The following is a 10,951-nucleotide window of genomic DNA, read 5'->3' on the forward strand; positions in this document are numbered from 1 at the left end:
AAAAAAAAAACTTGAAATGTTGGTCTTATTAAATTAAACCCCCCAGAAAAAAAAAAAAAAAAAAAAAAAAAAAAACATAGAACAAGTCAAAACCACTTGTATTCTTCTTTTTTTCTGGATTTCTGTGTCGGCTACGCTACACACAGACCCGCTGCCGCAGCAACTTACTGACAACAGCTCCACTAATGTATCAGGATTCAACACCAAAAAACAAGGAAACATTTCCAACACAAGGAACAGAACGGTCAGTCCATTACAGTTTTACGTTTTCAGGCTTTATGCTTATTTTTGCGACCCTAGAAATGAATACTACTGTTAGCACAGCAGTGGTTGATTAGCTGATTTAAACATCTAATCTACTGTTCACCTATCAGAGTTCATATGTGGGTTGCCTTTTTTTAACTGAACTGAACCAAAACACGCCGCATTCTGCAGCACATCTATATGCTAAGGGTGCTAAAGTCAAGCTAGCATGACTGACCCACTTCTCCCTCAACAAGGTTCATGGATTTTGTTATCTAGAAGAAGAAGAAGAAGAAGAAGAAGAAGAAGCCCATTTTCATTTAGCACATGCTAGTAGCAGACGGTAAGGAGATTTTTCTCTTTAAACTCATACGCCCTCATAATCAGTTCAGTTAAATCTAAACTTGGCAACTTTTTCTTTCTTTTTCAACCGTAATAAATGTGATATTCAATTGACCTGTTATGACTCAAATTTTGGGTGTCCGCCCCCATTTGCTGCTGCTACATCGTTGTGGAAAACCTAGAGCGGCAGAGATATCTGCGGCTTATAGTCGGTGTGGCTTATAAGCGTTTATTTACTGTTTATTTTTATTTTTTTTGTTTTGTTTTCTTTAATTTGGGAGGTGCGGTTTATAGTCCGGAAAATAAGGTATTAATTATTTTATAAATCACACACACATTTACTTTAGAAGTTGTGAAAAATCCAAGAATTAGTGAAACTCTTTTTTGATTTTTTTTTTCATACATGACGGAAATCAAAGATATTGATGGTTTTAATAATGGTAAAAAAAAAAAATAAATAAAAATAAAAAAACATTTGAGAATTATGAGATTTTTGTTTAGCAGAACAGATGAGGGAAAAAAAGACAGAAATGAAACATTATTTGTACTTAGTTTTCCCTCTTTTTTCCCCCCCATATCCAGCTATGTAAAATAGCCAAAATGACAAGACAATATTGAAACTATAAATTTTATTCCACATCCTTGGCACACTATGCTGTGTTTGGTCTTTCATATAAAATTCCAATAAAATACCTTTGAAGATTATGGTTGCAACGTGATACAATATGAACAAAACCAAAGGTTAGGAATGCTGTTTCCCAGCAGTGTGTGTTCACTTTCTTAGGATGTTATAGTCTCATATGAAATATAAATGAATAATTCATCACATGATCACTCATCACTTTAAGAGACAAAAACACTACTCATCTAAGCGAGGTTACTCCAATGAAAGCAGTGGTGTAAAGTGAATCTGCAAACAAGCAGGGTTTCCAAGTCTGACTTTATATATATAACAATCTTGTGCCCCATGAATCATCTTCTACATTCATAGACGTGTGACAATTCACAACATTTTTGGTTGTCCTTTATTAAATTCTGACCAGAACCAGATTCCAGTGGGACAACAAAGGACTTGACTTTTCAAGAACAATGTGACTTGAGTTTTTTGTGGTCATATGTCCTTTTAAATCAGGACATTTCTGTTTTACAATACATAGTGACATGTTCAGATTCTAGAGATTTCCAAACAAATGAACCAAGGTAAGTGAAATAACACGGCATTTTATTAAAATCTTTGTGGTTTTCTGCCATGCGCTGACGTCTATTTCAAAATAATTTTCCTCTGTAACCTTTCTAAAATCCCGCCAACTGTTGTGAAAACAGACGAAATTTTAACGACCCTCCCACAGCTGTTTCCCCCTCCAATTCAAACTTGTTCAAAAAGCAGCTCCAACTTTATCTGGTAACACTGAACTCAGTGGCAGAAAACACCTGCGTGAGTGTTTACCCGTGGAAACTGAGCGGCGACCTACGCTGAAAAGTCTAAACGTAGTCGGGGAGGGGAAACAGGGGGTTGAAGAGATGTAGCGCTGAAAGATGAAAGATAAAAGCTAACGCAGCAGATGTGGCGATGTGAGCCTGGTTATAATGGGGGGGCTTACGGCGCGAGCCAGGCAAAAAGCGCTGAGGGTCACGGAAAACTTTCGGACACAATGGGAGCGCATGAAAGCAGCACAATGCCGGATGAGGAGAGCCTGCTTCCGCCTGGGCCTGAGCCGAATCCGGGATGGAGGGTCGAGAGGGGGGAGGATTGGATCACACCCAGGGCATAGGACTCCCACTGCGACCTGACAGCTTTTTAAACATCACTGCCTGCTCTGAACCTAATGAGGTCACTGACTCTGAACGGCTCCATGTGCTGCGAGCGTGATGAAGAAATTCTTGTCACACATTCACAACCCTCACTACACACTATTTTCATCCGTAGGCTGAACAAAGACTCACTGTCATTAACCCTTGTGTTTAGAAATGGGATCCAACCAATCCCACACATGTAAAACTTGTATCATTTGCCTCAGGCCTCTGCGTTTGCCTCAGGCCTCTGCGTTTGCCTCAGGCCTCGCACGCACAAGGGTTAACTGTGCTTGCAAAAATCTGAGCGTTGTTCATACAGTGTCATATGGATATTTTAATACATCTGCTCATATGCCTGTGGGCCTTTTATGAGAGCAGAGAAATACAGGAAACAACTCAGGCTGCAAATAACGATTATTACAGTAATTGATTTTTCTGACTATCGTATGAAAAATAGGCGAATTTCACAGATTTTTCATGTCACCATTTAAAGTTATGCATTTAATATTAGAAAAACATCATACATAACTTATTTTTTTAAATAAGTAAAAAGTTTAAAATGAATATAGATTATTTTATAGATTATTCTGACACCTAATCAGAGAAAAATTGGCACAGTCTGCAGTTTTCCTTTAAGCAATTAACGTTACTTGATACAAGATTAAAAGTACATAAAATATAGTAATAAATAAATAACAATTCTTATTAAAAATAAAAATGTTATTGCCTGCAGGACTGCAACTAATGATTATTTTAGTAATGCATTATTCTGGTGATTAATCAATTAATCATATAGAAAAACTGACATCTAGCAAATTTTTCATTTAACAAAATCTGTTATTTATGTTATTTTACACATAAAAAATGCTAATAATTCAATTCATTCTTTAAATGACTGAAAAACTATTTTATTGCCTAAAATGCAACAACATGTCACTGACCGCTGTCTGCTCAGTGTATGCTTGAACATTTGAAGCAAAGAAAGGAAATGCAGCTAAAAAGTTAAAAACAACAAGTGAAAAGCCCAGCCCTTTCTGCTTAACTTAACAATAACACAGTGTACAGATCATCTGTTCCTTTTTTATTAATCTGTTAATAACTGGATTGGAAAAAGTGGTTAGTAGCATTTTTATTTTTTTACAGAAGTTGAGGAGTTCTGGGTAGAACATTTTTACCGATCTTTTTTTTTTCCATCTTAAATGCAAAATGTATATAATTTTCTAGAGTTGTGGCTCAACTGCTGATAAATATGTTGTTCTTTCAGCCACTTTTCTTTTGAGTCCATATACTCCAGCTAATAATTAATCGATTGCTCCTAAGCAGCAGGTAAGTTAGCTGATTAATTCAGTTATCAATTCAGCCAAATAACTGCTGTAGCCATTTTCTGCTGTAGCAAAAAACATCTTAAAAGAAAAACTACAGCAGTGACGCATAAATACAACTGGAGCTCAGTGAGAGCAGGTGAAGTAAACTGGGCCTTTAAGAAGAAGGACATATTTAGGAGTAATTAGTCAGGCTCAGGGTGGTGAGCAGACAGTGCAGACATTGATCGATCCAAACTGAAGTTTCCCGTTTTTAAAAATACTCCCTCCCCGATTACTTTCTCCGTGAGGACAGATGCAAGCAGGGCGGCACCCCGATTCACAGGTGACTCTAAAACCAGAGCTGCTCTCAAACATAGTTTGAGAGTCACCGTTTGTATAAATAAGAGCTGAAGCCCAGAGGAGAGACGCGGGTGGGAAACAACCCACAGTAAGAACCACAGCCAGCACTCACCAGGTCGATGGAGTAGGTCCACGTTCTCCCTGCTCCGCTTTGAAAGACTTTCTCTTCTGCTTCAAGTGTAAGCGTTAGTCCCGAGGTGAGGAGGTGGGGCAGGCTTCAGCTCTAAGTCCACCCAACATGGGAAGGATCACTCTGCTTCTCTGCCGGAGAGACAGTGTGAAAGTTCAGTCAGATGCCTGGTCTGAGACTGATAGTGTTGATTGTAAAGTTGCTGGTAATAAAAAACAAAGAAGGAAAAAAAAAAAAACAGGGCCAGGTTCCCTAACTGTGCTGTTTCCACTCCCTCCCTCCCTCCCTTCTTTCACAGCAGCCCGGGTGGCTATGAAGCAGACAGAGGAACGGAGGCTCCAGACCCAAAGAGAGTTTCAAACGGCCGTCGAACGAAGCCGATTGGAAAATCTGCAGCTGCATCCTGCGTATCCTCCTGTTTTTGTCCCAATTTAATAATGCAATACACCACACACACTCACACACTCACACACACACAGCTACAGGTTGTTCAGTTTCACACTTCCTTTTTTTTTTTCCATTTCACAACACCAACAGCTTCTTAACTCCTAAGCAGCCTCTTTTCATCTCTGAAAAGAAACCCACAGATATTCAGCCGCGCAAAAGTATTCACACCCCTTAAATGTTTCCACGTTTTTGTACCATTTCAACCACAGCACGTCCCGTGAGATAGACCAACTCAACTCTTGTGAAGTGGAAGGGAAAGGATAGTTTTCATAAAAAAACAACAACAAATAAATATATATATTTTTTAATCTTAAAAGTGTGGCTTGCATTTATATACAGCTCCCTTCGCTTTGCTACCCCTAAATAAAATCGAGTGCGAGCGACTGCCTTCATTTTAGTGGTGCACTAATTGCAGTTTTCTGGCCGACTGTCGATTTTAATTATTAGTTCTGCAATATGGGTTTTGAAAAAAAGAGTAAGAGGAAAGAGACAGCTGAAAGAAAGCAGATATTATTGGCTGACAAATATGATGTGTGGCAGAAAGTCAACACTGCACATCGCTTTAAAAACATCATCTCCTTCGCTAAAATAATGGCTACAACGTCATGTGGGACACTTTTCGTCAGCAGAGACAAAGAAGTAGGTCAGAGCTGATAAGATGAAGCTAAATGCAGAACAACCCGGGGAAGAAAAAAAATCCTTAGTTGTAATTGCAGCCAAAGGTGGCTGGCCCGGGCTCAGTTTCCAACGGCCCTACACACACAGCCAGAGTTACAATGGAGCATATGTTTAAAGTGGCCCAGTCAAAGTCCAGAGATAAGTAAAAGGTCTGTGAAACAACTTGCTGTTTTAGAGAAGTTCTCTGCCCAGACTGAGCTTGGTGGCGATTTCTCTAGATTTGCAAAGCTGCTGGAAATTACAACTAAATTGTGCCACAATGGTGTTGACTCCTGGGGGCCGAATCCACGACAAACTTCAGGGTTTTATTTGGAAAATTTTGCATCATGTAGCTCATAATATGCCTAAATTATATGGATGTTTTGTGGTGGTAAAGTGACAAACCGGTGCGAATACTTTTTCAGGACACAATACAGCCAGAGCTACAATGGAGTATATGTTTAAAGTGGGCCAGCCAAAGTCCAGAGATAAGTATAAGGTCTGTGAAACAGCTTGCTGTTTTAGAGAAGTTCTCTGCCCAGTCTGAGCTTGTATAGTGTAAGGTAAGATAAGGTAATTTTATTTATATAGCACATTTTCAGCAACAAGGCAATTCAAAGTGCTTGTACACCATCTGTAGTGGTGTGTGTGTGTGTGTGTGTTTAAATAAAATTGGTTTCGCCAGTCTTCCTCTAACAACCCTCGTTAACCAGTTCCTCTTTTGTTTACGATGCTAACGTTACCGTTAGCCTAGAACTTAGCGAAACAGAGATACTTACATTATCTCGTCTGGAGCTGAGCCAAGGCGTGGAATGGGTCTGCCTTTAAAAAAGGAAAGGAAAAAAGAAGGAAAGAAACAAAATTACTTTCTTCACGAGTCAACAAAGGACACACAGTTAGAAAAGTTTTTTTTTTTTTTTTAACGTGCTAAATTAATTTACGGTTACCTGTTTACCGTGGTTGTCTTTAATAACTTGTGTTTTTACTGTGTTTGAAAAACACAGTAAAAACACAAGTTTTTGAAGTGAGTGATTTTTGTAAATAAATAATTTTAAAACATTGGAATTGACCTTTTGCGGGTCTTCGAAACGCGACCCGCTCCGTCAAAACAGCCTGTGAGCTCCTGTAAGTTATGTCAAGAAACGCACATCTGGTAGCCTAATATCGCTTTTATTTAGTTGATTTCGCAGTAAAAATGGCCACAGAGTGCTGCGCGGTCGGCTGCACAAACAGACAGGGGTGGAAACCTAACTTGTATAACTTTTGGGATGGACAGCAGCCGTCAATCATGACTGGCAGCCCTCGGTGTAACCGCGGATTTGCAGCGAATATTTTTACAAGGTAAGAAGATTAACATCCATATACTTTATAAGTGTGATTAGAAAGATATCAAATATTACATTATGGCGAACTAGGTGTGTTACGTTCACAGACTAACTGGAACACATAAAAGCCATGAATAAACTGACGAAAACAACTTCAGTCGCTCAGTTGAATACTTTCGTCCATCATGGCGCCTCGAATGATTAAGTGACGTAATTGCAAAGTGTCAACAAAGAAAGCAGTCAAAAATAAACATGTCATAGCAAACTTAAAGCAGCATTGTTTTAGCTATTATTTTTGGTAAGTCATGGTAGTTGTCGTATTACAAAGTGCATCGCTATTTATTAACTTTGTGAATAAAGTACACAAAGTGATCACAAGATTAATGATGTCAGAAATATCAGACTTCAAATTGTCCATGAAATATACAACATTCTTGTTTATTTAATTAAAATCTGTATTTTAGAGATTTTAATGGAATCCCTAAAATTTCCAACAGTCACTTACTTAACAGCGAGTGTTGGGTCTCTTAATAGTGAGACCCAACTATTAATATTAGACCAGAAAACATTAATGTCGGAATAATATTGGAATAGATAAACTGTTTCTATTTCAGATGACCAAAGTAGACGTGAATCAGAAACATGTTTTTCCCTCTGATTTTGAATGTTTTGCAGCTGGGGAGATTTTTCTTCTTAGGCTTTGTACAATGCGTAACCATGCCAACAAGATACTGTGTTTACAATTGGACACACCTGATCAGCATTTCAAAAACTCAACCTGAACTATAATCCCAAACCCTAAAGCCACCACTGCTGATAGCTATGCTGATAATACTTTTTATTATTCAAGTTTGATATCAGATTTCTCTTCCTTGTGTCACCATTTTTATAATGCATATCCTTTGGTCTGATGAAACTAAAAGTGACCTGATTGGCCTGAATAACCACGGTTGCATAAGGAACTTCCTCTTCTTTCAGCAACAATGTGTGTTTGTGTGTAATAAGCAGGACTGTTTTTCTAAAAGGTGTATGTGAACGTATGGCCAAGAGTTAGGAAAGAGTTAAATAGTCATTTTGTGTAAACCACCATCTCTACTCAGACAACCCACATCCACGTGCTTTTGAATTTCTAGCTGACATTGAGGTCCACCAACCTCAACCTAATAAAAAAATAGTACTTTGACATTTCATAAAAGATCATGTAGATTACTTTTAGGAACCTATCAAATACTACCCTGTTTGGTAAAATTCAGACAAAAAACAAAAGTCAAAAAAACAAAAAAAAAACAACTAGCTGCTGGAGTCTACTAGCTTGTGTATAATGGTGATGCAGATCAACTTCGACCCAATGTTTCAAATGTTTGCCTGACTGAACAGAAATTCATTCTTGTTTGTTCCCATACATCAAGCTAGCATTATAATCTGAAGGACCGTCAGGTGCACATTTAGCATGGTTACAGCAGAAACAGAACTCTGGGCTGTAGGAACCATAGCGGAAACCTCAACATGGCCAAACCGTTGCAGGAATCCGGGCTGCAGCAGATGAGATGGCAGAAACAAAGCGCCTGGCATTTTTGAGAAATGTGTGATCTTTTTATCACAATAGCAGTGACTGACTGTTGCATGCAGTGGTGCGGAATGCATGTTTCCCCCCATTTCAGATCGCTGCTGAACTCCTGCACTTCCGCTCTGCCTCTTGGTGAGCAGAGCATAAAGCCGCATGTGGAACTGATCTCTAGCAGTTGTGTGTGAAGTCTGTTCTGGTGTGGAGCAAAGTCACAAAACACACAGATATTATCAAAATAGATTTTATTCTAGACCTTAAGATCTGAGTGATATACCAACAGTCTGATCAGGAGGCTGCAGGCTGCAACCGTGACAAAGTACAACATAGGTCTGTGGAAAGACACCCAAAAAAAATTTTTTTCAGAAAATTGGTATTTACATGTTCTGTGTTATATTACACCAACAATTACATCTGTGTTTTTTTGTTTGTTTTGTTTTTCTTTTTGTCGTTTTGAGTACGTGGCTACAAACGAATCAAAATTACAAAAGTACAAAACCTTCGAGGGCTTTCCGACATAGCAAACATAGGATCGGTGTTAGTACTGTTCCTGCCCACCCAAAACCAAACGGGGATAAAATACCATTTCATTGTCAGAGGGATCCAGTTCAGAGACTGCTGGCTTTATCAAAGCAAATAAAGGTACAAGCACTTTTTGTGGCGGATATGTAACAGGTCGGCTGACGGGTCCTTTTTGATTGATGTGAGTTGAAGATGACCGATAAACCTGCTTCTAAAGATAAGTTTGTGATGGATTGAATCTTCTCTCATTTTAGGCTAAAGTGCAAAACGACTTCAAACGCCTACTGCTTTGGTCGCAGCTATGACGGTGCAATGGTATCTTATAAGATTCAACGAAGCAGCCTGCGTCTGTCTGCACGTTCACTTCATCAACAGCCAACTTGTCTTCAAAAGCAAAACCTAAACACCGCTAGCAAATCGCCATCTGTCTGTCACCTGTGTGTTTGTAATAATGCGGGGAAACAATTGTCGACTGCAGTGTGGTACGTAGGTCGGGATGACCGGGTACGGCCGTTTTAGCAGAAGAGAAGACGCCCTTTTAGAAGAAAGTGAGGGAAAGAACGAATGTTACAACACCGTCTGGGTTTCACCAAGAGAGAAACGAAGCACATCTACAGCTACCAGATGGTTGTGTCAGCGAAATTCATGTGTCTAACGGGTTTATCACTTTATCTCACATCCGAAGCAGATGCATGGCTCAGATTAACTCTTAGATGTTTTCAATAGTCAGTTTGCGAGCCCGACTTCCTTAAATTTGCGTTGGCCAGTGAGACTGATTTCATCTACCCTTAACTTAGCAGCTTTGTCGCTATATTTACCAATTTTTTTGGACCAAAAAAATAAATCAATCAGTATCGGCCAAAATCGGAATCAGCAGGTCAAACTTTTTAAATATTGGTGATCGGCCAGAAAACAACAATCGGTTCCCCCCTTAAACAGCTAGGATGGTTACCAAATACTGTAACTTGCAAAAGCAGTCATAACTCTTGAAGCTGTTTAACATTCTGTCATGGTAAAACCATGTATGTGATTGGGTTTTATGTGATGGGCCAACATAAAGTGCAGCTTAATTGCGCAGTGGAAGAAAAATGGGGGGAAAAATTTGCTGTGTGTATTTGGATTCAGCCTCATTTACTCTGATAAAAACTGCCTTTAAAATAACCAGATAACCAGTATTGGCAGGATAACAACCAACTGACTGACCTATGTGGAACAGATCAGGCTCACTTTCCTGTCCCCATAGTTAAAAGTGGTAGTGGCAGCATCATGGGATGGCGATGCATTTATTATTTTTTTCTGTAGAAACAGAGAAGGTGGTCAGAGGACGAATGGAGCTACACACCTTGGTGAAAAAGACGTGATATTGGGGTGGAGGTTCAACTACCAGAGTGGCCCAGTCAAATCCCAGACCTAAATCCATTTTGGAATCTGAGAAAAGACTTAATCATTGGTATTATTTATTCAACTTGGCGAAGCTAACACTAGTTTGCAATGATAACTAGTCCAGTTTTCCATATTTTTCACTATTTGCTTATTTGTGTAGGACTATCACACAAAGTCCCAATAAAATAGAAAGTTTGTTGTTCCGACTTAAAAATTGAAGAGATGTGAATACTTTTGCAAGGTTCTGCTCACTTTTAAAACCGGCGACAACTTAAAAACATCCCTTGGATTAAAAGAAGGAGTTGGCATATGTCACCAACAGGAAATGAGTAGATCTGTAAATGAAAAGAGATAAGCCTCTCACGTCACAAGATAAACCCAGTGAGGTCCAAATTTAGCTCTGTGTGGGCCGCCAGATTCTGATAGGTTTGATACGCACGCAGCGACAGAGATCAAAAAATGTGTACACTTCTGATATAGCGAATACGGACATGAGAAGACGGAAGGATGCCGGAGTTTTGTTTGACCCACTGGGGGTCCAAGTGACGTTGGGGAGGCTCTTCCTACGTCTGTACGGCACAGGCGTGACGAACTGTGGGACGTCCACGAAGAAGCGGACCCTGATGGGACAGACAGCAGTGTGGCGGACAGGCAGGGACAGTCTTTTTGGCTATGTACACATTCGTAGTCGGTCCACAGCTACACCACACACAAGTGTCATTTCCTCAGCTCTAGCACACAAACCTGTGAAACAGAAACCACAAAAGGATGAGAGTAGAGTTCCTCTACCCTTTGACATAATATTCAGCGTCTGCAGGGTGGCAACTTTAGGGAGTGGCTCCATCTAGTTGAACTGAAAGATACTACAATATATATATAT

At 39.4% G+C, this 10,951-nt stretch overlaps 1 long non-coding RNA gene across 2 annotated transcripts; it reads right to left on the reverse strand.

The window, feature by feature from the left end:
- Positions 1-4,130: 4,130 nt before the first annotated feature.
- Positions 4,131-6,439, reverse strand: LOC106934588 (uncharacterized). Of its 2 annotated transcripts, none has more exons than XR_001421727.1 (3): positions 6,348-6,439; positions 6,057-6,099; positions 4,131-4,304 (listed from the first exon to the last, which is right to left on the reverse strand). It is a non-coding gene; the product is annotated as an uncharacterized LOC106934588 (long non-coding RNA). The 2 variants fall into 2 exon arrangements; XR_001421728.1 differs by lacking the exon at positions 6,348-6,439 and adding an exon at positions 6,225-6,327.
- Between the last annotated feature and the right edge of the window lie 4,512 nt (positions 6,440-10,951).

This window comes from Poecilia latipinna, unplaced genomic scaffold, assembly GCF_001443285.1.
Source record: "Poecilia latipinna isolate Pla-1442-1.1 unplaced genomic scaffold, P_latipinna-1.0 Scaffold1829, whole genome shotgun sequence".
In the NCBI taxonomy this organism is placed as follows: domain Eukaryota; kingdom Metazoa; phylum Chordata; class Actinopteri; order Cyprinodontiformes; family Poeciliidae; genus Poecilia; species Poecilia latipinna.